The following is a 25,400-nucleotide window of genomic DNA, read 5'->3' on the forward strand; positions in this document are numbered from 1 at the left end:
AAATGACATCTTGAAAAAAAAAAGAAAATTAACCTTTAAAAATTGTTCATTTCTAGTGGAACCATAAATTGGTACAAACATTTTTTTTAACATCTTTATTGAAATATAATTTATTTACACTGGTGTGTTAGTTTCTGCTGTATAACAAAGTGAATCAACTATACATATACATATACCCCATATACCCTCCCTCTTGTGTCTCCCTCCCCCCCCATCCCACCCCTCTAGGTGGTCACAAAGCACTGAGTTGATTTCCCTGTGCTATGTGGCTGCTTCCCACTAGCTATCCATATTACATTTGGTAGTATATATAAGTCCATGCCATCTCTCACTTCATCCCAGCTTACACTTCCCCCTCCCCATGTCCTCAAGTCCATTCTCTATGTCTGTGTCTTTATTCCTGGCCTGCCCCTAGGTTCTTCAGAACTATTTTTTTTTTTTTTTTTAGATTCCATATATATGTGTTAGCATACGGTATTTGTTTTTCTCTTTCTGACTTACTTCACTCTGTATGACAGATTCTAGGTCCATCCACCTCACTACAAATAACTAAATTTCATTTCTTTTTATGGCTGAGTAATATTCCATTGTATATATGTGCCACATCTTCTTTATCCATTCATCTGTCAATGGACACTTAGGTGGCTTCCACGTCCTGGCTATTATAAATAGTGCTGCAATGAACACTGTGGTACATGACACTTTTTGAATTCTGGTTTTCTCAGGGTATATGCCCAGTAGTGGGATTGCTGGGTCATATGGTAGTTCTATTTTTAGCTTTTTAAGGAACCTCCATTCTGTTCTCCATGGTGGCCGTATCAATTTACATTCCCACCAGCAGTGCATGAGTCAAGGGCACCCGCTTCAGCATTTATTGTTTGTAGACTTTTTGATGATGGCCATTCTGACTGGTGGGAAGTGATAACTCATTGTAGTTTTGATTTGAATTCTCTAATGATTAGTGATGTTGAGCATCCTTTCCTGTGTTTGTTGGCAATCTGTATATCTTCTTTGGAGAAATGTCTATTTAGATCTTCTGCCCAATTTTGGATTGGGCTGTTTGTTTTTTTGATATTGAGCTGCATGAGCCGCTTATAAATTTTGGAGATTAATCCTTTGTCAGTTGCTTCATTTGCAAATGTTTTCTTCCATTCTGAGGGTTGTCTTTTTGTCTTGTTTATGGTTTCCTTTGCTATGTAAAAGCTTTCAAGTTTCATTAAGTCCCACTTGTTTATTTTAGTTTTTATTTCCATTTCTCTAGGAGGTGGGTCAAAAAGGATCTTGCTGTGATTTACGTCAGAGAGTGTCCTGCCTATGTTTTCCACTAAGAGTTTGATAGTGTCTGGCCTTACATTTAGGTCTTCAATTCATTTTGAGTTTATTATTGTGTAGGGTGTTAGTGAGTGTTCTAATTTCATTTTTTTACATATAGCTGTCCAGTTTACCCAGCACCACTTATTGAAGAGGCTGTCTTTTCTCCATTGTATATTCTTGCCACCTTTATCACAGATAAGGTGATCATGTGTGCGTGGGTTTATCTCTGTGATTTCTATCCTGTTCCATTGATCTATATTTCTGTTTTCATGCCAGTACCAGACTGTCTTGATTACTGTAGCTTCGTAGTATGGTCTGAAGTCAGGGAGCCTGATTCCTCCAGCTCTGTTTTTCGTTCTCAAGATTGCTTTGGCTATTCAGGTTCTTTTGTGTTTCCATACAAATTGTGAACTTTTTTGTTCTAATTCTGTGAAAAATGCAATTGGTAGTTTGATAGGGATTGCACTGAATCTGTAGATTGCTTTGGGTAGTATGGTCATTTTCATAATGTTGATTCTTCCAATCCAAGAACATGGTATATCTCTCCATCTGTTTGTATCATCTTTAATTTCTTTCTTCAGTGTCCTATAGTTTTCTGCATACAGGTCTTTTGTCTCCTTAGGTAGGTCTATTCCTAGGTATTTTATTCTTTTTGTTGCAATGGTAAATGGGAGTGTTTCCTTAATTTCTCTTTCAGATTTCTCATCCTTAGTATATAGGAATGCAAAATATTTCTGTGCATTAATTTTGTATCCTGCTACTTTATGAAATTCATTGATTAGCTCTAGTAGTTTTCTAGTAGCATCTTTAGGATTCTCTATGTATAGTATCATGTCCTCTGCAAACAGTGACAGCTTTAATTTTTCTTTTCCGATTAGGATTCCTTTTATTTCTTTTTCTTCTCTGATTGCTGTGGCTAAAACTTCCAAAACTGTGTTAAATAATAGTGGTGAGAGTGGACTACCTTGTCTTGTTCCTGATCTTAGAGTAAATGGTTTCAGTTTTTCACCATTGAGAATGATGTTGGCTGTGGGTTTGTCACATATGGCCTTTATTATGTTGAGATAAGTTCCCTCTATGCCTATTTTCTGGAGGATTTTTATCATAAATCGGTGTTGAATTTTGTCGAAAGCTTTTTCTGCATCTATTGAGATGACCATATGGATTTTATCTTCCAATTTGTTAATATGGTGTATCACATTGATTGATTTGCATATATATATTTTTTAACATCTTTATTGGGGTATAATTGCTTTACAATGGTGTGCTAGTTTCTGCTTTATAACAAAGTGAATCAGTCATACACATACACACGTTCCCATATCTCTTCCCTCTTGCGTCTCCCTCCCTCCCACCATCCCCATCCCACCCCTCCAGGTGGTCACAAAGCACCGAGCCAATATCCCTGTGCCATGCGGCTGCTTCCCACCAGCTATCTACCTTATGTTTGTTAGTGTGTATATGTCCATGACTCTCTCTCACCCTGTCACAGCTCACCCTTCCCCCTCCCCATATCCTCAAGTCCGTTCTCCAGTAGGTCTGTGTCTTTATTCCTGTCTTACCCCTAGGTCCTTCATGACATTTTTTTTTCTTCTTAAATTCCATATATATGTGTTAGCATACGCTATTTGTCTTTTTCTTTCTGACTTACTTTACTCTGTATGACAGACTTTAGGTCTATCCACCTCATTACAAATAGCTCAATTTCGTTTCTTTTTATGGCTGAGTAATATTTCATTGTATATATGTGCCACATCTTCTTTATCCATTCATCCAATGATGTGCACTTAGGTTGTTTCCATCTCCGGGCTATTGTAAATAGAGCTGCAATGATCATTTTGGTACATGACCCTTTTTGAATTTTGGTTTTCTCAGGGTATACGCCCAGTAGTGGGATTTCTGGGTCATATGGTAGTTCTATTTGTAGTTTTTTAAGGAACCTCCATACTGTTCTCCATAGTGGCTGAACCAATTCACATTCCCACCAGCAGTGCAAGAGTGTTTCCTTTTCTCCACACCCTCTCCAGCATTTATTGTTTCTAGATTTTTTGATGATGGCCATTCTGACTGGTTTGTGATGATATCTCATTGTAGTTTTGATTTGCATTTCTCTAATGATTAATGATGTTGAGCATTATTTCATGTGTTTGTTGCCAGTCTGTATATCTTCTTTGGAGAAATGTCTATTCAGGTCTTCTGCCCATTTTTGGATTGGGTATTTTGTTTTTTTGTTATTGAGCTGCACGAGCTGCTTGTAAATTTTGGAAATTAATCCTTTGTCAGTTGCTTCATTTGCAAATATTTTCTCCCATTCTGAGGGTTGTCTTTTGGTCTTGTTTATGGTTTCCTTTGCTGTGCAAAAGCTTTGAAGTTTCATTAGTTCCCATTTGTTTATTTTTGTATTTATTTCCATTACTCTAGGAGGTGGGTCAAAAAGGATCTTGCTGTGATTTATGTCATAGAGTGTTCTGCCTATGGTTTCCTCTAAGAGTTTGATAGTTTCTGGCCTTACATTTAGGTCTTTAATCCATTTTGAGCTTATTTTTGTGTATGGTGTTAGGGAGTGATCTAATCTCATACTTTTACATGTATTTGTTCAGTTTTCCCAGCACCACTTATTGAAGAGGCTGCCCTTTCTCCACTGTACATTCCTGCCACCTTAATCAAAGATAAGGTATCCATATGTGCGTGGGTTTATCTCTGGGCTTTCTATCCTGTTCCATTGATCTATCTTTCTGTTTTTGTGCCAGTACCAGACTGTCTTCATTATTGTAGCTTTGTAGTATACTCTGAAGTCAGGGAGCCTGATTCCTCTGGCTCCTTTCTTTGTTCTCAAGATTGTTTGGCTATTCGGGGTCTTTTGTGTTTACATACAAATTGCAAAATTTTTTATTCTACTTCTGTGAAAAGTGCCAGTGGTAGTTTGATAGGGATTGCATTGAATCTGTAGATTGCTTTGGGTAGTAGAGTAATTTTCACAATGTTGATTCTTTCAATCCAAGAACATGGTATATCTCTCCATCTATTTGTATCATCATTAATTTCTTTCATCAGTGTCTTATAATTTTCTGCATACAGGTCTTTTGTCTCCTTAGGTAGGTTTATTCCTAGATATTTTATTCTTTTTGTTGCAATGGTAAATGGGAGTGTTTTCTTGATTTCACTTTCAGATTTTTCATCATTAGTATATAGGAATGCCAGAAATTTCTGTGCATTAATTTTGTATCCTGCTACTTTACCAAATTCATTGATTAGCTCTAGTAGTTTTCTGGTAGCATCTTTAGGATTCTCTATGTATAGTATCATGTCCTCTGCAAACAGTGACAGCTTTACTTCTTCTTTTCCAATTTGGATTCCTTTTATTTCCTTTTCTTCTCTGATTGCTGTGGCTAAAACTTCCAAAACTATGTTGAATAAGAGTGGTGAGAGTGGGCATCCTTGTCTTGTTCCTGATCTTAGTGGCAATGCTTTCAGTTTTTTACCATTGAGGATGATGTTGGCTGTGGGCTTGTCATATATGGCCTTTATTATGTTGAGGAAAGTTCCCTCTATGCCTACTTTCTGCAGGGTTTTTATCATCAATCGGTGTTGAATTTTTTCAAAAGCTTCCTCTGCATCTATTGAAATGATCATATGATTTTTCTGCTTCAATTTGTTAATATGGTTTATCACATTGATAGATTTGCGTATATTGAAGAATCCTTGCATTCCTGGAATAAACGCCACTTGATCATGGTGTATGATCCTTTTAATGTGCTGTTGGTTTCTGTTTGCCAGGATTTTGTTGAGGATTTTTGCATCTATGTTCATCAGTGATATTGGCCTGTAGTTTTCTTTCTTTGTGACATCCTTGTCTGGTTTTGGTGTCAAGGTGATGGTGGACTCATAGAAGGAATTTGGGAGTGTTCCTCCCTCTGCTATATTTTGGAAGAGTTTGAGAAGGATAGGTGTTAGCTCTTCTCTAAATGTTTGATAGAATTCACCTGTGAAGCCATCTGGTCCTGGGCTTTTGTTTGTTGGAAGATTTTTAATCACAGTTTCAATTTCAGTGCTTGCGATTGGTCTGTTCATATTTTCTATTTCTTCCTGATTCAGTCTTGGCAGGTTGTGCATTTCTAAGAATTTGTCCATTTCTTCCAGGTTGTCCATTTTATTGGCATAGAGTTGCTTGTAGTAATCTCTCATGATCCTTTGTATTTCTGCAGTGTCAGTTGTTACTTCTCCTTTTTCATTTCTAATTCTATTGATTTGAGTCTTCTCCCTTTTTTTCTTGATGAGTCTGGTTAATGGTTTATCTATTTTGTTTATCTTCTCAAAGAACCAGCTTTTAGTTTTATTGATCTTTGCTATTGTTTCCTTCATTTCTTTTTCATTTATTTCTGATCTGATTTTTATGATTTCTTTCCTTCTGCTAGCTTTGGGGGTTTTTTGTTCTTCTTTCTCTAATTGCTTGAGGTGCAAGGTTAGCTTGTTTATTCGAGATGTTTCCTGCTTCTTAAGGTGGGCTTGTATTGCTATAAATTTCCCCCTTAGAACGGCTTTTGCTGCATCCCATAGGTTTTGGGTCATTGTGTCTCCATTGTCATTTGTTTCTAGGTATTTTTTTATTTCCTCTTTGATTTCTTCAGTGATCACTTCATTATTAAGTAGTGTATTGTTTAGCTACCCTGTGTTTGTATTTTTTACAGATCTTTTCCTATAATTGATATCTAGTCTCATGGCGTTGTGGTCAGAAAAGATACTTGACACAATTTCGATTTTCTTAAATTTACCAAGGCTTGATTTGTGACCCAGGATATGATCTATCCTGGAGAATGTTCCATGAGCACTTGAGAAAAATGTGTATTCTGTTGTTTTTGGATGGAGTGTCTTATAAACATCAATTAAGTCCATCTTGTTTAATGTATCATTTAAAGCTTATGTTTCCTTATTTATTTTCATTTTGGATGATCTGTCCATGGGTGAAAGTGGGGTTTTAAAGTCCCCTACTATGATTGTGTTACTGTCCATTTCCCCTTTTATGGCTGTTAGTATTTGCCTTATGTATTGAGGTGCTCCTATGTTGGGTGCATAAATATTTACAATTGTTATATCTTCTTCTTGGATCGATCCCTTGATCATTATGTAGTGTCCTTCTTTGTCTCTTCTAATAGTCCTTATTTTAAAGTCTATTTTGTCTGATATGAGAATTGCTACTCCAGCTTTCTTTTGATTTCCATTTGCATGGAATATCTTTTTCCATACCCTTACTTTCAGTCTATGTGTCTCTAGGTCTGAAGTGGGTCTCTTGTAGACAGCATATATAAGGGTCTTGTTTTTGTATCCATTCAGCCAATCTGTGTCTTTTGATGGGAGCATTTAGTCCATTTACATTTAAGGTAATTTTCGATATGTATGTTCCTATTCCCATTTTCTAAATTGTTTTGGGTTTGTTATTATAGGTCTTTTCCTTGTCTTGTGTTTCTTGCCTAGAGAAGTTCCTTTAGCATTTGTTGTAAAGCTGGTTTGGTGGTGCTGAACTCTCTCAGCTTTTGCTTGTATATAAAGGTTTTAATTTCTCCATCAAATCTGAATGAGATCCTTGCTGGGTAGAGTAGTCTTGGTTGCAGGTTTTTCTCCTTCATCCCTTTAAATATGTCCTGCGAGTCCCTTCTGGCTTGCAGAGTTTCTGCTGAAAGATCAGCTGTTAACCTTATGGGGATTCCCTTGTGTGTTATTTGTTGTTTTTCCCTTGCTGCTTTTAATATGCTTTCTTTGTATTTAACTTTTGACAATTTGATTAATATGTGTCTTGGCGTATTTCTCCTTGGATTTATCCTGTATGGGACTCTCTGTGCTTCCTGGACTTGATTAACTATTTCCTTTCCCATATTAGGGAAGTTTTCAACTATAAGCTCTTCAAATATTTTCTCAGTCCCTTTCTTTGTCTCTTCTTCTTCTGGAACCCCTATAATTCGAATGTTGGTGCGTTTAATGTTGTCCCAGAGGTCTCTGAGACTGTCCTCATTTCTTTTCATTCTTTTTTCTTTATTCTGCTCTGCAGTAGTTATTTCCACTATTTTACCTTCCAGGTCACTTATTCGTTCTTCTGCCTCAGTTATTCTGCTATTGATCCCATCTAGAGTACTTTTAATTTCATTTATTGTGTTGTTCATCGTTGCTTGTTTCATCTTTATTTCTTCTAGGTCCTTGTTAACTGTTTCTTGCATTTTGTCCATTCTACTTCCAAGATTTTGGATCATCCTTACTATCATTTTTCTGAATTCTTTTTCAGGTAGACTGCCTATTTCCTCTTCATTTGTTAGGTCTGGTGCATTTTTATCTTGCTACTTCATCTGCTGTGTGTTTTTCTGTCTTCTCATTTTGCTTACCTTACTGTGTTTGGGGTCTCCTTTTTGCAGGCTGCAGGTTTGTAGTTCCTGCTGTTTTTGATGTCTGTCTCCAGTGTCTAAGGTTGGTTCTAAGGTGGGTTATGTAGGGTTCCTGGTGGAGGGGACTAGTGCCTGTGTTGTGGTGGATGAGGCTGGATCCTGTCTCTCTAGTGGGCAGGTTCACATCTGGTGGTGTGTTTTGGGGTGTCTGTGGCCTTATTATGATTTTAGGCAGCCTCTCTGCTAATGGGTGGGGTTGTGTTCCTGTTTTGCTAGTTGTTTGGAATAGGTTGTCCAGCAGTGTAGCTTGCTGTTCGTTGAGTGAAGCTGGGTGCTGGTGTTAACATGGAGGTCTCTGGGAGATTTTCGCCATTTGATATTATGTGGAGCTGGGAGGTCTCTTGTGAACCAGTGTCCTGAAGTTGGCTCTCCTACCTCAGAGGGAGAGCCCTGACACCTGGCTGGAGCACCAAGAGCCTTTCATCCACACGGCTCAGAATAAAAGGGAGAAAAAGTAGAGAGAATTAGTAGAAGTATGAAGAAAGAAAGAAAGAAAGAAAGAAAGAAAGAAAGAAAGAAAGAAAGAAAGAAAGAAAGAAAGAAAGAAAGAAAGAAAGGAGGGAAGGAAGGAAGGATGGAAGGAAGGAAGGAAGAAGGAAAGAAAGAAGCAAAGAAGGAAAGAAAGGAGGGAGGGAGGGAGGGAGGAAGGAAGGAAGGAGGGAAGGAAGGAAAAAAGACAGAAAGAAAGAAGATACAGTAAAATAAAATAAAGTATAATAAAGTTATTGAATTAAAAAATAATTATTTAGAAAAAGAAAAGGGACGGATAGAACCTTAGGACAAATGTTGGAAGCAAAGCTATACAGACAAAATCTTACACAGAAGCATACACATACACCCTCACAAAAAGAGGTAAAGGGGAAAAAATCATAAATCTTGCTCTCAGAGACCACCTCTTCAATTTGGGATGATTCATTGTCTAAAGGAGGGAAGGAAGGAAGGAAGGAAGGAAGGAAAGAAAGAAAGAAAGAAAGAAAGAAAGAAAGAAAGAAAGAAAGAAAGAAAGAAAGAAAGAAAGAAAGAAAGAAGGTAAAGTTTAATAAAGTTATTAAAATTAATTATTAAGAAAAAAATCTAAAAAAACCATGGACGGATAGAACCCTAGGACAAATGGTGGAAGCAAAACTATACAGACAAGATCTCACACAGAAGCATACACATTCACAAAAAGAGGAAAAAGGAAAAAAATCATAGATCTTGCTCTCGAAGCCCACCTCCTCAATTTGGGATGACTCGTTGTCTATTCATGTATTCCACAGTTGCAGGGTACATCAAGTTGATTGTGGAGCTTTAATTCACTGTTTCTGAGGCTGCTGGGAGAGATTTCCCTTTCTCTTCTTTGTTCTCACAGCTCACAGGGGCTGAGCTTTGGATTTGGCCCTTCCTCTGCGTGTAGGTCGCTGGAGGGCGTCTGTTTTTTGCTCAGACAGGACGGGGTTAAAGGAGCCGCTGATTCGGGGGCTCTGGCGCACTCAGGCCGGGGGGAGGGGCACTGCGTGCGGGGTGGGCCTGCGGCGGCAGAGGCCGGTGTGACGTTGCACCAGCCTGAGGCCCGCCGTGCGTTCTCCTGGGGAAGTTGTCCCTGGATCCTGGGAACCTGGGAGTGGCGGGCTGCACAGGCTCCGCGGGAGAGGGGTATGGAGAGTGACCTGTGCTCGCACACAGGCCCCTTGGTGGCGGCAGCAGCAGCCTTAGCTTCTCCCGCCCGTCTCTGGGGTCCGCGCTTTTAGCCGCTGCTCGCGCCCGTCTCTGGACTTCCTTTAGGCAGCGCTCTTAAACCCCTCTCCTCGCGCACCAGGAAACAAAGAGGGAAGAAAAAGTCTCTTGCCTCTTCGGCAGGTGCAGACTTTTCCCCGGACTCCCTCCTGGCTAGCCGTGGTGCACTAACCCCTTCAGGCTATGTTCAAGCCGCCAACCCCATTCCTCTCCCTGAGCTCCGACCAAAACCGAAACCCGAGCCTCAGCTCGCAGCCCCGCCCGCCCCGGCGGGTGAGCAGACAAGCCTCTCGGGCTGGTGAGTGCCGGTCGGCACCGATCCTCTGTGCCGGAATCTCCCCGCTTTGCCCTCCGCACCCCTGTTTCTGTGCACTCCTCCGCGGCCCCGAAGCTCCCCCCTCCGCCTCCCAAAGTCTCCGCCCGCGAAGGGGCTTCCTAGTGTGCGGAAACTTTTCCTCCTTCACAGCTCCCTCCCACTGGTGCAGGTGCCGTCCCTATTCTTTTGTCTCTGTTTTTTCTTTTTTTCTTTTGCCCTACCCAGGTACGTGGGGAGTTTCTTGCCTTGTGGGAGGTCTGAGGTCTTCTGCCAGCCTTCAGTAGGTGTTCTGTAGGAGTTTTTCCACGTGTAGATGTATTTCTGGTGTATCTGTGGGGAGGAAGGTGATCTCCGCGTCTTACTCTTCCGCCATCTTCCCAGACCCCGATTTGCGTATATTGAAGAATCCTTGCACTCCTGGAATAAATCCCACCTGATCATGGTGTATGATCCTTTTAATGTGCTGTTGGTTTCTGTTTGCCAGGATTTTGTTGAGGATTTTTGCATCTATGTTCATCAGTGATATTGGCCTGTAGTTTTCTTTTTTGTGACATCTTTGTCTGGTTTTGGTATCAGGGTGATGGTGACCTCGTAGAATGAGTTTGGGAGTTTCCTCCCTCTGCTATATTTTGGAAGAGTTTGAGAAGGATAGGTGTTAGCTCTTCTCTAAATGTTAGAATTCGCCTGTGAAGCCATTTGGTCCTGGGATTTTTTTTGTTGAAAGATTTTTAATCACAGTTTCAATTTCAGTGCTTGTGATTGGTCTGTTTATATTTTCTATTTCTTCCAGGTTCAGTCTCGGAAGGTTGTGCTCTTCTAAGAATTTGTCCATTTCTTCCAGGTTGTCCATTTTATTGGCATATAGTTGCTTGTAGTAACCTCTCATGATCCTTTGTATTTCTGCATTGTCAGTTGTTACTTCTCCTTTTGCAATTCTAATTCTATTGATTTGAGTCTTCTGCCTTTTTTTCTTGATGAGTCTGGTTAATGGTTTATCAATTTTATCTTCTCAAAGGACCAGCTTTTAGTTTTATTGATCTTTGCTATTGTTACCTTCATTTCTTTTTCATTTATTTCTGATCTGATCTTTATGATTTCTTTCCTTCTGCTAACTTTGGGGTTTTTTTGTTCTTCTTTCTCTAATTGCTTTAAGTGTAAGGTTAGGTTGTTTATTTGAGATTTTTCTTTTTTCTTGAGGTAGGATAGTATTGCTATAAACTTCCCTCTTAGAACTGCTTTTGCTGCATCCCATAGGTTTTGGGTCATCGTGTTTTCATTGTGATTTGTTTCTAGGTATTTTTTTTTATTTCCTCTTTGATTTCTTCAGTGATCTCTTGGTTATTTAGTAGTGTATTGTTTAGCCTCCATGTGTTTGTTTTTTTTAACAGTTTTTTTTCCCTGTAATTGATATCTAGTCTTATAGCATTGTGTTTGGAAAATATACTTGATATAATTTCAATTTTCTTAAATTTACCGAGGCTTGATTTGTGACCCAAGATATGATCTATCCTGTAGAATGTTCCATGAGTCCTTGAGAAGAAAGTGTATTCTGTTGTTTTTGGATGGAATGTCCTGTAAATATCAATTAAGTCCATCTTGCTTAATGTGTCATTTAAAGCTTGTGTTTCCTTATCACAGGGAAACACAAATCACCCTTCCCAAATCACCTTTCTGATTGGTGAAAGTGGGATGCTAAAGTCCCCTACTATTATTGTGTTACTGTCCATTTCCCCTTTTTTGGTTGTTAGCATTTGCCTTACGTATTGAGGTGCTCCCATGTTGGGTGCTTAAATATTTACAATTGTTAAATCTTCTTCCTGGATTGATCCCTTGATCATTATGTAGTGTCCTTCTTTGTGTCTTGTAATAGTCTTTATTTTAAAGTCTATTTTGTCTCATATGAGAATTGCTACTCCAGCTTTCTTTTGATTTCCATTTGCATGGAATATCTTTTTCCATCCCCTCACTTTCAGTCTGTATGTGTCCCTAGGTCTGAAGTTAGTCTCTTGTAGACAGCACATATACAGGTCTTCTTTTTGTATCCATTCAGCCAGTCTATGTCTTTTGTTTGGAGCAGTTAATCTATTTACATTTAAGGTAATTATCGATACGCATGTTCCTGTTACCATTTTCTTATTATTTGTGTGTGTGTGTGTGTGTTAAGAAATATTAGTTTTATTTAACCAGTTTTCACAGCTGAATATTTATTCTATAAAAACTTTACAGATTGTACAGTTTATATATAGTTCAAACTACTGAACCAAAAAAGTAGGTCCCACAGATGCAAAAATACTGCACCAGCCAATCCATGGTAAAGGCAGATTTACACGCTGTACAGCTCTCCACAAGGCCAGGAGGTGGTCGGTTCTAAGTATAAACTTCAAAACTGTACAAAAATAAGGCTTTGATTTTATTTCATTCTTCATACATTCAATATGATTGCAAGCTCAGAAGCCTACCGAATGATAGGCGTCTGGAATCAGGAATCAGTCCCCACTCCTGGCAGGAATGCGGACGTCTATTTACACAGGGCACTCTCAGACAGAATCCTGTACTTGGTATATTGTGTAGACATGAAAGCAGAGACCAAGAACATTAAACGTCGATATAAGGTAGTTTTTTATCTTAAAAAGGAGTTTCTGCATTTAATAGTGCCAAAAGAATTTTAACTTATTAAATAAAATATATTCTAAGTGAACCAAAAAATTACACTTTATAAACATAAAAATACTTTATTTTTGGTGTAATACATCAATCATATCTGCAAATAGAAAACCAAAACTGTATATAAAGTAGTTCTCACCCAGTAACAAGAAGCACTTATATAGTTATTTTTTCAAATGGGTCAGAAAAACTAATTATAAACCCCCTATAACTTAGAGATCATACTTAGCTATTCAGTGATTTGCTAACACTGAAAAAAAGCTTTCCCCTAGAGAGAGAGTGGTTTCTTCCTGTTAACTGGGTAAGAATCGGACATATTTAAGAAAGAAGGCAGAATCAACTGATTTCTCAGCATGAATCCTAGGTGTGTTTTAGTCTGGGGGTATATTCAGCAGTGGGTGTTTAATCAGAAATACTTAACCTAAAAGAATAAGTCTTCCTTTCGATTGAGAAGTTTCCATCTCTGACGTTTTGTACCTTCCTGGAGACAAGGGCATGCCTCAGATCTTTCCGTATTTCTATTTGGGGTGGGGGTGGGGGGGCGAGGCGGGCTAACACCTCTTTAGATTCTGTTTTCTAGAAGGAAAAAACAAGGAAAACAAACATTATTCCAGACTTTTCTGACACCCAAACCAGGAAAACACACTCCTTTTTTATACAGTACTAGCCAAAGATAACAAAAAGTAGAGCCTCAAAGAGCAGCCCAGAGCTCACAATTATACTTTTATACCTGTGTGTGTATTAAGTATAAAATAATGACGTTTGGACAAGCTTTGTAGTTATTTAAAGTTACAGTACTTAAAGACTCCTTGGTAACAAATAGCTTGGCTGTTTCAAGTCCTGCTTCCAAGAGTGAGCTCCACGTGAACCTGTTTCAGGCTGTGAGGATGGGTCCGCACCCCAGGGAGCCCCAGCCGGCCTGCGCGATGCGACTACAGGGTCGTCTGGGGCAGCCCGGCCGTCAGAACTCGTCGATCTTCCACTGCAGGTACTTGAACATGGAGTCCATGCCCTGGGCCGAGCCCCAGATCTTCTTCAGCACCTCGCACTCCCGCTCGTTGGCCTGCTCCAGCTCCAGCTTCATGTTGCAGCGCACCAGGGCCTTGGATTCCTCGAGCACGACCGGGTTACAGGAGGCGAGCTCCTTAACGCGGACCATGACTTCCTGGGTGAAGGTCCCGGGGCAGAACACCTGGGAGACCAGGCCCTTGCCGCACGCCTCCTGCGCCGTCAGCTTCCGTCCGCTGAGCAGCATTTCATTCGCAGATGCTCCTCCCATAATCTTGGGAAACATCACGGTGGAACAGCCATCTGGACTCTGTCCAAAGGCAGTGTAGGGTGTTTGGAACCAAGCCTTCTCATTGGCCCAAACCACGTCACAGAGAGTCAGGATGGACGCTCCTAGTCCAATGGCTGGGCCGTTTACGGCTACAATAATAAGCTTCTTAAACTGAATGAAAGTATTCACAAAGTTTCTGATGGCCTCGGCCATCTTCGTGCTTTCTCTCTTCCGGTCGTTGGTCAGGCGCCGAATGAAGTAGATGAAGTCAAGGCCGCAGCAGAAGACGCTGCCCACAGCGCTGAACAGCACCAGCTTGCTGTCGTCGGCAGCGGCCGTGCTCAGGGCGCTCTGCACTTCCTTCATCACCTCTGGGTTGAGAGAGTTGTTCTCGGATGACTTCGTGAACAGCAGGATGTGGGTGAAGCCGTCCTGCTTCCGGACGACGATGTCCCTGTACCTGTAGGCGCTTTCCGGCTGCCTCACGCTGAAACGCAGTCGCTTGTTGAAGGGCTGGTTTTGTCTGTCATCGATGAATTTCCTCTTCCCGGCCGTCATGCCCGTGACTGACGTCTGCAGGCTGGTCATCCCGTTGGCCGTCAGCACGTCCATGAATGGGAAGGAACCTTTCCCGTTCATGGCTAGCCCCGTGGCCATAGCCGCGGTCACAGGGCCGGACACCTGTGGCACCAACGGGTGTATCAGGGGCCGGCTCCCCATCTGCGCACGCTCGGCAACGGGGCCCAGCAGAGCTCCTACCGGCTTTTTGGCCGCCACCTCCGGCACCACCGTGTCCTCCTGCCCCTGCTCGACGGGGTCCAGTTTCTCGGGGCTCTCGCTCTGAAAGCCGTCCACCGCGCTCCTGCTCTTGATGGGGCTCTTGGGCACGAGGATCTTTATACCTGACTTGGCCAGGTCCATGTTCTTCCGGTTCAAGAGGGACGGGGCTGGGTCCTTCCTGAACTTCTGGCTGGCGGCAAACAGCGGGCTGGCCTTGGGCTCCTGCTCTTTGCCAACCACTAGCGATTCAGGAGAGGCCTTGGAAAAGCCGCTGTTGGTGGACCTGGAAATCTGCTTCCTAGCGTTGTTCGGGGAGGCCCGGTTGGCCCTGGTGAAGGGGCCCTCCCTCTGCTTCTCGGTGTGGCGCCTGTTGAAGTCGTGGATGTACTCCTCGCAGTTTACCAGGTTCTGCTCTGGTTCCCAGGTGTCGTCCTCGCTGTCGTAGCCCTTCCACCGGACCAAATATTCCGTCTTCCCTTTTTTGTTCTTCCTTTTGTCAACGATTCTTTCAACCTCGTACAGCTCCTCGGAGGCCATGGTGGGCGGTGGAGCTGGGGGCGTGGGGCAAGGCCGTTGAGGCGCCGCGCAGCCGGCGGCCGACACTTTGTTTCAGTTGGGTCCCTGCGTGGCCTGCGCTTCCGGCTCCGCTCGGCTCCGGCGCCGGTCGGGTGCGGACCGGCGCTCACTCCCGCCGGTGTGGGCCGCCGGCTGGGTTGTGCGCAGGAGCAGCTACGCAACGTGCTCTCCGCGCCGCGCTCACTCCCCGGCGGGCCGGCTCGGGCTCAGGCTCATTGCGTAGCCGCAGGGCGGGGCGGGGCGGGGCGGGGCGCGGCCGGTCCGGGGTGGGGCGCGGCGGCCGTGCACTGCGGCGCGTTGGCTCCGCGGCTCCCCCTCTCCGGTGTAGTACAAAAATCTTCCTCTTTCTTATTATTTTGGGTTTGTTATTGTAGGTCTTTTCCTTCTCTTGTGTTTCCTGCCTAGAGAAGTTCCTTTAGCCTTTGTTGTAAAGCTGGTTTGGTGGTCTGAATTCTCTTAGCTTTTGCTTGTCTGTAAAGGTTTTAATTTCTCTGTTGAATCTGAATGAGGTCCTTGCCAGGTAGAGTAATCTTGGTTGTAAGTTTTTCCCTTTCATCACTTTAAATATGTCCTGCCATTCCCTTCTGGCTTGCAGTTTCTGCTGAAAAATCAGCTGTTAACCTTTTAGGGATTCCCTTGTATGTTATTTGTTGCTTTTCCCTTGCTGCTTTTAATACTTTTTCCTTGTATTTAATTTTTGATAGTTTGGTTAATATGTGTCTTGGCGTGTTTTTCCTTGGATTTATCCTGTATGGGACTCTCTGTGCTTCCTGGACTTGATTAACTATTTCCTTTCCCATATTAGGGAAGTTTTCAACTATAAGCTCTTCAAATATTTTCTCAGTCCATTTCTTTTTCTCTTCTTCTTCTGGAACCCCTATAATTCGAATGTTGGTGCATTTAATGTTGTCCCAGAGATCTCTGAGACTGTCCTCAATTCTTTTCATTCTTTTTTCTTTATTCTGCTCTGCAATAGTTATTTCCACTATTTTACCTTCCAGGTCACTTATCTGTTCTGCCTCAGTTATTCTGCCTCAGTTATTTAATTTCATTTATTGTGTTGTTCATCATTGTTTGCTCTTTAGTTCTTCTAGGTCCTTGTTAAATGTTTCTTGTATTTTCTCCATTCCGTTTCCAAGATTTTGGATCATCTTTACTATCATTACTCTGAATTCTTTTTCAGATAGACTGCCTATTTCCTCTCCATTTGTTTGGTCTGGTGGGTTTTTACCTTGCTCCTTCATCTTCCCTGTGTTTGTCTGTCTTCTCATTTTGCTTAACTTACTGTTTTTGGGTCTCCTTTTCACAGGCTGCAGGTTCGTAGTTCCCGTTGTTTTTGGTGTCTGCCTCCCGTGGGTAAGGTTGGTTCAGTGGGTTGTGTAGGCTCCCTGGTGGAGGGGACTGGTGCCTGTGTTCTGGTGAATGAGTCTGGATCTTGTCTTTCTGGTGGGCAGGACCATGTCCAGTGGTGTGTTTTGGGGTGTCTGTGAACTTATTATGATTTTAGGCAGCCTCTCTGCCTATGGGTGGGGTTGTGCTCCTGTCTTTCTTGTTGTTTGGCTTGGGGTGTCCAGCACTGGAGCTTGCTGGTCATTGAGTGGAGCTGGGTCTTAGCGTTGAGATGGGGATCTCTGGGAGGTCTCTGGCTGATTGATATTACATGGGGCTGGGTGGTCTCTGGTGGACCAATGTCCTGAACTTGGCTCTCCCACCTCAGAGGCTCAGAACTGGCACCCATCCAGTGCACCAAGACCCTGTCAGCCACACGGCTGCTACTGTTGGATGGTCTCCTGCAGAGGGGGTGTGGCTGTGGCTCACCGCAGAGACAAGGACACTGCCAGCAGAAGTTCTGGGAAGTACTCCTTGGCATGAGCCCTCCCAGAATCCACCATTAGTCCCACCAAAGACTGCTACAAACATTCTAAAGAGTGTTAAAAACCTTAAAATTTGAATTACCCTATGTCTCAGCCATCCCTTAACTGTGAATTTATCTTATGGAAAGAATTAGAGATGTGTGAAAAGATATACATCTAAGATGCTTTATCAAATTTATTTATAACATTGAAAAACTGGAAGAGCCTTAATGTCCAACAATAAGTTACTAGTTAAGTAAAATATGTATGTTTAAATGATGGAAAGCTACATAGACATTTAAGATTATGTCATAGAAGACTATACACTGTCATGGAAAAATGTTCCTGATATGTAGCCCAGTGAAAATAGCAAGTTACAAAACAGTATATTATAAAAATACTATTCATATATAAACATAACAGACTGAGGTGTACAAATGCAAATATTTTTTTAAATGAAGCTTGTTGCTATATTCTCAAAACTTTGATTTTCCAATCTACGCAGAACATACATATTTTTGGCCTATTCTTATTTAAATCTTAGTCCAGTCCCCTGATATTTATAATCCAATCTAGTTATTAGAGTCTTAGGCTCTCTTTGTTGACAATTCTGTCAAAATTCAATATTATTAGCTGTCACTATTCATAGTTCCAAGCTTTCTCTCTCTGAACTAACACTGTCTACTCTACCTTCACCAACTCTAAACAGAACAGGGGAGAGAAATCCTCTTCTTGTGCCTGCCCAAGAGCATCAGTAGTGGGAGGAAGACCTGGTCTTGACCTGGGGCCACCTTATTTCCATGGCATCTACTGCTATGGAGTCTCGGTGAAAGCCAGATGCATGGTTTCCTGAGACCATATTTTGTTCCACACTAGCCCCCTCACAGAGCACCCCCTCACCATGCAGGGACAGCTGTGTATCGTTTTGGCACACTCAGGAAGCTCTACACCTCCTACCTGTCTGCTCATCTCTGCGCTCAGGTTAGACCTTGAGATCTTCTGTGCCCTCTGAGGCGAGTCATTGACAACTGGAAAAGGTGTGTCTCTTTTGTCCTCTCTCTTCCAGGCACACCCCAAGATCTCTTTGAGTCCTACTAGTATTGTTATCCCATCAATCATTCTGCCTTCTGAAATCACCTGATTTCCTGAGCAGGACCCTTCCATCTTTAAGGGGCACATGTCAAATAGCTACCTTGCTACCTGGGAATGGGATGGGATGGGGAGAAAGGCCATGGAGTCAGGAAGACAATTTGTCATCCCTGAAGGATCCCAGAGAGCCATCCTGAGAATCCTGGCCAGGACTTTCTCAATTAAAAAAAAATGTTTTAAGTATATTTATGTAAGATAAACTTCTCCATTGTAAATATACAGTTAGGTGAGTATTAACAAAGGCAAACACCCATGTAATCACCACAATCAAAATACAGAACATTTCATCTGTCCAAAAAGTCCTCTCTTGCCCTTCAAAGTCAATTCCTGCTCCCCTGTCTTAGGCAACTGCTGATCTGCTTTCTATCCCTTGAGATTTGCTATAATTTCATGTAAGTGCTATATACAGCATGTACTTTCTTGTGTCTGGCTAAGCACAGTGTTTCTGAGATTCATCCATGGTATTGCTGTAGTTTGTTTCTTTTCATTTGTAACACTCCATTATGTGGATATACCATGATAGGCTTATCCTTTCACTTGTTAATAGATATTTGTATTGTTTCCAGTTTGGGGTTATTACAAATAAAGCTGCTATAAACATTTATGTACAAGTCTTTATGTGGTTATATGTGCTCATCTGTCTTGGGTAAATACCTAGGAGTGGAATGATTTGGTCATATGATAGTGTACATATCAATTTATAAAACTGCCAAACTGTTTTCCAACGTAGTTGTACCATTTTTTTTCATTCTTATTGGACGTGTATAAAAATTCCAGTTCCTCCATATCATTGCCAACACTTCTTTTTGTCAGACTTTATAATTTCAGCCTTTCTAGTAGCTGCATAGTGGTATCCCACTGTGGTTTAATTTGCATTTCCTGATGACTAGTGATGTCAAGCATCTTTTCATGTGCTTATTAGCTATTTGTGTGTCTCCTTTGGTGAAGTATCTGTTCAAATCTGTTGCCCATTTTTTAAAAATAAACTTTTTTATAATAGTTTTTTGATTTACAGAGAAGTTGCATAGAACAAAAGAGTTCCCACATACCACACACCCAGTTTCCTCTACTGCTAACATCTTACTTTAGAACGATTTATTTGTTACCACTAATAACCCAATATTGATATATTATTATTAACTAAAGTTTGTATTATATTCTGATTTCCTTTCTTTTCACCTAAGGTCCTTTATCCCCACAGGATCCCACCTAGGATACTACGTTAAACATAGTTATCATGTTTCCTTAGGCTCCTCTAGACTGTTCATTTCTCAGGCTTTCCTTGATTTTGATTATCTTGACAGTTTGGTAGAATATTGGTTAGCTGTTTTATAGAATGTCCCTTAACTAGAGTTTATCTGGTATCTTTCACATGGTTAGACTGGGGTTGTGAGTTTTTTGGGAAAAGATCACAGAGGGAAAGTGTCACTCTTATCACCTCAGTCATATCAAGGGCACATGCTACCAACACGACTGATAATTGTTGATGTTAACCTTGATCACATGGCCAAGGTTATGATTGTCAGGCTTCTCCATTGTACAGTTTCTCTTTTTTTCTACCTCCCATAATATATTTTGTGGAAGAAAGTCACTATGCATAGCCCACACTTAAGGGTTGGGGAGTAATATTCCACTTTCCTGAGGTAAAATATCTGAATAAATTACTTGGAATACTTCTGTATGGGAGATTTGCCTATTGGCCCCATTTATTTACTCATTCAAGCATTTGTTTATATCAGTATAAACTCATTAGCATACATTTTCAACTTTGGATTATATTCCAATACTATATTATTCATTTTGTTGCTCAAATTGTTTTATCGGTAGTCTTTCAGTTAGCTCCTGTGTCCATCTGATATGTCCCCATCGTTGTGTTTTTTCAAGCATTTCTCTTCTGGAATGACAAGATATATCTAGGAGAAAAGATTTGATGTGTTAATTTGCCTTTTCTCCTACCCAGGTGCTTGCAAGACTCAGATCTTTCCACACTCTGTCGCTGCTGGATCCCTTACACGTGTCCCCCACTCCCCACAGATGCCATCTTTTGTTTAGAGGACACAGGGCAAGACATGTAGAGAAACATTTCTCTACATGCTTGAATGGTGCTTGAATAGGTTCATAGGGAAGAGGTTACAGTAATTGTAACCCTGTGACAACATTGAGTATAAGATTCTGCGTGTCCATTAGGAGCTATATAGTGTATGTGATACGGAGCACCCTCTAAAGCAAAGTTTCAACAGCGGTACCAAGTGGAGGAATTAATGTATGTAGGTCAACGTAAACAAGTGACTGCAGGTTCTGTTTTTAAAAACCTGCAATGGAGCACCTCAGTCAACCATTCCAATGTTGAAATAACTTTTTCCTCTGGTTGCTGTGTATCAGTGGTCATAAAACTATAGCCCACAGGCCAAACCCAAGCCAGTGACTGCTTTTGTAAATAACGTTTTATTGGCGCACAGCCACTCATTCTTTGTGCATTGTTTATGCCTACTCTCACGCTCAGATGGCAGAGCTGAGTAGTTATAAAGCCTAAAGAAATATTTTTCTGGCCCTTTACAGAAAAAGTTTCCTGACCACTGCTCTATTTCATGACTAGCTTAAATCTTACGCAACAATAAAGGGTCATTTTTGTGAGTTACAGCCTCCAGGGGGACAGAGAACCACCCATCAGTGCCATCTCTCCAAGTAACCTTCATATGAGAAGTCTTAAGTACCCACTTGTAAAATTAAATAACCATGTTTATCTAATCCCCTTGCTTTGACCTTCTCTATTTTATCTAAAACCAAAATTCACAATTATGCTTAATTGCTAAATAGGCTCACAGGTTAGGAATACATATGCAGAAGCCTAAAATGTTGATCAAATACCTTTCAGAAATTTAGGAGTGAGACAAACTTTCTCCTTAACTGGAGGATGTCGGGCATTTAAAGAAGTGAAGAGCACCTGGATACATTGTGGGACTTGGATCTTTTCCACTTTTTTGCTTTTCTAAATTCAGGGCATTGTATTTATTGATCTACAGAAAGGCTTTGGGTAGTGGGTGTGGAGAGGTGGAACACACGGTAACACAGGTGTAACAAAGGCTTTCAAAATAAAATGCAAATTGGGTTTTAACGAAGTGCAACTATCGCAAACCCATGAAGCGATCAGGGAACTTTTTGCTCTACCTGCTTGGTAGAGTTTTATTTTATTTACTTTATTTCCTTCTATGTACACATTTCTTTAAAAAAAAAAAAAAAAAGGCAGAGACTACTGAGAATGGTCATGGGAGATATAAAGAAAGGGCTAAGCGGCCAGGTAGCTCTCCTAACTCAAGAACAAAGTGACTGCCAACCTACTGCCCAAGGTTGGCCGAAGGTATGTTTGTCTTTGCGGACAGGTGGTGCCGTCTAGTGGGAAGACATCCTGTCTGGCCTTGGCTGCTGGTTCAGCCACCCTCGGTTCTGTGTCTTGAGCTAATTCTGTAGTCTCTCTGAGCCTAATCTGTATAACAGGGATTGTGTGTGCCTTGTATAGTTACTATAAGGATATGATATAATAGACGTACGGTGTATGGCACCTGACAAATGATAGTTTTCATGACTTATTATTTCCAGGACACTGTACAGCTACGTACACCAAGAGTAAGGGTGTCAGAGAGTGAAGTGAGATGCGACAGACCACAGACATTCTGGAATAATCACTGCGTGATCATCTCTCCTCTCTGACGTTGTTTAGTTTGCTTGGACATAGAAAAGGTTAAGGAGAGCCCTGATGTAATCTCTGTACCACTCCCTTTTCATTTCTCCCTCTGCCTGCACAGAAAGTCAGGGACCTCTATGACAAATTCCAGGCATCCGTGGAGGAAATGCAGACTCCAGCATAACGAAGATTCAGAGCACAGGGAATCTGCACCCATGTGACACCCTGGCTGGGCCCTGCCTCTAGTCAAACAGTCCATTTTCTCTAGCTACAGAGAAACAATTTAAGAACAAAGTCAGAACTTTATTTGGTTTCTCTCAGGTTCCTCTAACCTGTACAGGATAATCCTTCCTCACCTCTTCTAGCTTCTGGCGTTTGTCAGCAATCCTCGACATTCCTTGGATTATAGGATTATATCCTTGATGTGCCTCTGATGTTTCCTGTTAGAAAAATCCTTGCCTCCCAAATATTTGACAGAGATGCTAGGTCCCTCTTCTTCAGCCTGTTTTCAATATTGCTTAAGAATTTAGCTTCCTGGAAGGCTAGTGGCTCTAGGCTAGAGGAGAAATGTATAGGAATGTGTTCAAGAAATGAATCATCTTGAGCAGAGATGGGAAGATGTCTCAGGAAGAGATAATAAAAAGAACAAATAGATTTTGCATTTCCAGGAGGAATAGTAATAGTCAAGCTCCATGCAAATGAACAAAAGAAATGGGAAAAGGAAGGGAATTCCGTGACCACTCACAGGAGGGGTTGGGCTGGGGGTAAAGATGTCTGTGTCCATCAGGGAAGGAGACTTCTAGGGAGGAGGAGAAACAAACTTTATATTTCTATGTTTTAGGCCTAGAACACCAGGATATGGTTCTATTTTCCACAGTTGACAAATTGATATTTGGAATACGAGTTGCACAAAAGGAGTTATGAAACTCTGGACTGCCTTTGTCTCCAAGCTGGCCCATGGTGGTGGGATTTCTTCAATCGGAAGTGCTCTTTCAGTGTAATAAAAATGTCCACAGGGCTTCCCTGGTGGCGCAGTGGTTGGGAGTCCGCCTGCCGATGCAAGGGACACGGGTTCATGCCCTGGTCCGGGAAGATCCCACATGCTGCGGAGCGGCTGGGCCCGTAAGCCATGGCCGCTGGGCTTGCGCGTCTGGAGCCTGTGCTCTGCAATGGGAGAGGCCACGACGGTGAGAGGCCCGCGTACCGCAAAAAAAAAAAAAAAAAAAAAAAAAAATGTCCACAGACGGCACTGCCCCAAACTGTTACTGTTTGAAGAGTTCATGTCCATCTGTGTTTCATATACAGTGTGATTTCCTGGGGGCATGAGGCTCTATCTACCCCCAAACATCACCTGTTTTAGCTTCTCCCAAAGTCTGAAATCTCCATGATTAAACCCCTTCCTCCAGTTTAAGACATTTTCTCCCTAAGACTCCTGTAAAAATGCAAGTGTCTTCCTAGGAAAGGCAACAGTCCCATGGTTTGTCAGATTCCCTCTTGACACAGTTTGGCAGCAGGGTCCCAAGAGCACCAAATTAGTCTGTAAAGGAGGGAGAGGGATGATGTGATAAGGAGTTAAGTCCTTCTCCCCAGCAGGCTCCACCCATCCAGGCGTGAGGGCTGCAGAGGGGCTGGCCTTGGGTGTAACTACAATGCTGGGGCCCTGGCAGTAATGGGCCATCAGATGGGGGCAGGGGATAAATCATCCCCAAAGGGTGACTTGGGAAACAGTGACGATACTCTCAATTTATTGGCAGACAGCCCTCCGTGAGAAATACTGTTTGGTTTCGGTTTTAATTTCTAAAGGCATACTCTATGTTTTAGGGACTTTCTAATTTTTTACACCATGGAAGAACATGTTTTCATTAAGCAACACTGTACCAAAGATGACATTGCTCAGGTTGTCAAAGTTGGTGTACAGACGTTGCCTTGAAAAGCATGTACTTCAGTTCCTTTGCTTACTTTTAGAAGCCCTGAGACAGGCACTGCCAGGTCTCCCTGGGTTTCCTTTCTTGCTGGGGTGTGATTCTTTCCTCCCTGTTGATGCCCCTCTGGCCCTGAGGCTCTTCTCCCTTCTGCACAGAGCACCCCTAGACTGTTGGTTCTCTATGTCCTTCCTAAATAAGACTGTTTAACATGAGATTTTATTATTGTGCATTTTGAATTCTACCTTTTTTTTAGAATGAAGCCAATGACAAAAGAGCAAGTTTATAGGGCTAATATGAAATACATATAGAACACAGAATAATTAAACAAATACAATACAATCCTCTCTAAATCTTTGCAGGTCTCTGCTTTAGGGTAATTTGAGAAGTTTCTTTCCTTCTTTTTAAAAGAAGGCAGCAGGGAATAGTGGAGAAAACATGGACTTTGGACCCAGACAGACATGAATTTGAACCAACTCTGCCTCTTGTGAAGTGTGGCTAGACAAGTTTCATAAGCTGTCTCTGAGCTGTGCCCATTCAGCATGGATAGAAATTGCTATGTTGCAGAGTTGTAAGGATTAGAAGTAATTCATAAATCCTAAGGCTGTTTTGAGGACTAAATAAGTTAATATATGTCAACCAACTAGCAAAATGCCTGGCACTTAGGAAAAGCTCTATATATGCCATGTACTCTTATTAAATTATTAATAAACTTATAAGATATACATAAGAAAACTAGAGTTGAAAAAAATCAAGACAGACAATGGAATATTATTCAGTGCTAAAAAGAAATGTGTTTATCAAGGCATGAAAAGACACGGAGGAAAGTTAAACGCGAAGTTACTAAGTGAAATAAGTGAAAAGGCCATATTCTGTATGATTCCAACTACATGACATTCTGCAAAAGGCAAAACTATGGAGACAGTAAAAAGATCAGTGGTTGCTAGGGGTTTGGGATAGGGGGTGGGGGGAAGAATAGGAAAAGCATAAAGGATTTTTAAGGCAGTGAAAATACTCGGTATGATACCATAATGATGGATACCTGTAACTATACCTTTATCCAAGCCCATAGAAGGTACAATACCAAAAATGAACCTTAAGATAAACCATGGACTTTGGATGATAATGATGTGTCATCGTAGGTTCATCAGTTGTAACAAATGCACCACTCCGATGGCGGATGTTGATAATGGGGAGGTTATGTACGTATGGGGCAGGAGGTATATGGGACATCTCTGTACCTCCCTCTCAATTTTGCTGCTCTAAAATTACTCTAAAAGATAAAGTCTAAAAAATTTAGCCAGACAAGGAACAGAAAAGAAACAATGAGCAGGGAAAAGTAAAGTTGCCTTCTTTCCCACTGTGAGTTAAGGTCCTGATTTTTATGGCTCTGGACATCCAGCAGTGGAATAAAGATGAAGACCACCAGAGGCAGGGGAGATGCAGCTTGGGGGAAGATGACAGGAGGAGAGGAGAGTGCACAGGCTTTTAGGCAGCTACAGTCTCACAGCATTTGGTAATAGCTTGAAAATGGGAGATGCCATTATCATAAAAGCATACAAACAAGGAAGTAGAGAAGTATTCATTGTTTTAAAGTCACTTAGTCAATAACATTTATCTTATTGTCTGATTATGAAAATAGTATATGTTTGTATTGAAAATTAGAATAGACAGAAAAACACAAAGTCGAAAATGAAAATAAACTGTAACAGAGAGAG

The 25,400-nt window shown here is 41.5% G+C and overlaps 1 pseudogene; it reads right to left on the reverse strand.

The window, feature by feature from the left end:
* Positions 1 to 13,261: 13,261 nt before the first annotated feature.
* Positions 13,262 to 15,280, reverse strand: LOC137224523 (chromodomain Y-like protein pseudogene; annotated as a pseudogene).
* Between the last annotated feature and the right edge of the window lie 10,120 nt (positions 15,281 to 25,400).

The sequence above is a fragment of the Pseudorca crassidens genome, chromosome 5 (genome assembly GCF_039906515.1).
Source record: "Pseudorca crassidens isolate mPseCra1 chromosome 5, mPseCra1.hap1, whole genome shotgun sequence".
Lineage (NCBI taxonomy): Eukaryota > Metazoa > Chordata > Mammalia > Artiodactyla > Delphinidae > Pseudorca > Pseudorca crassidens.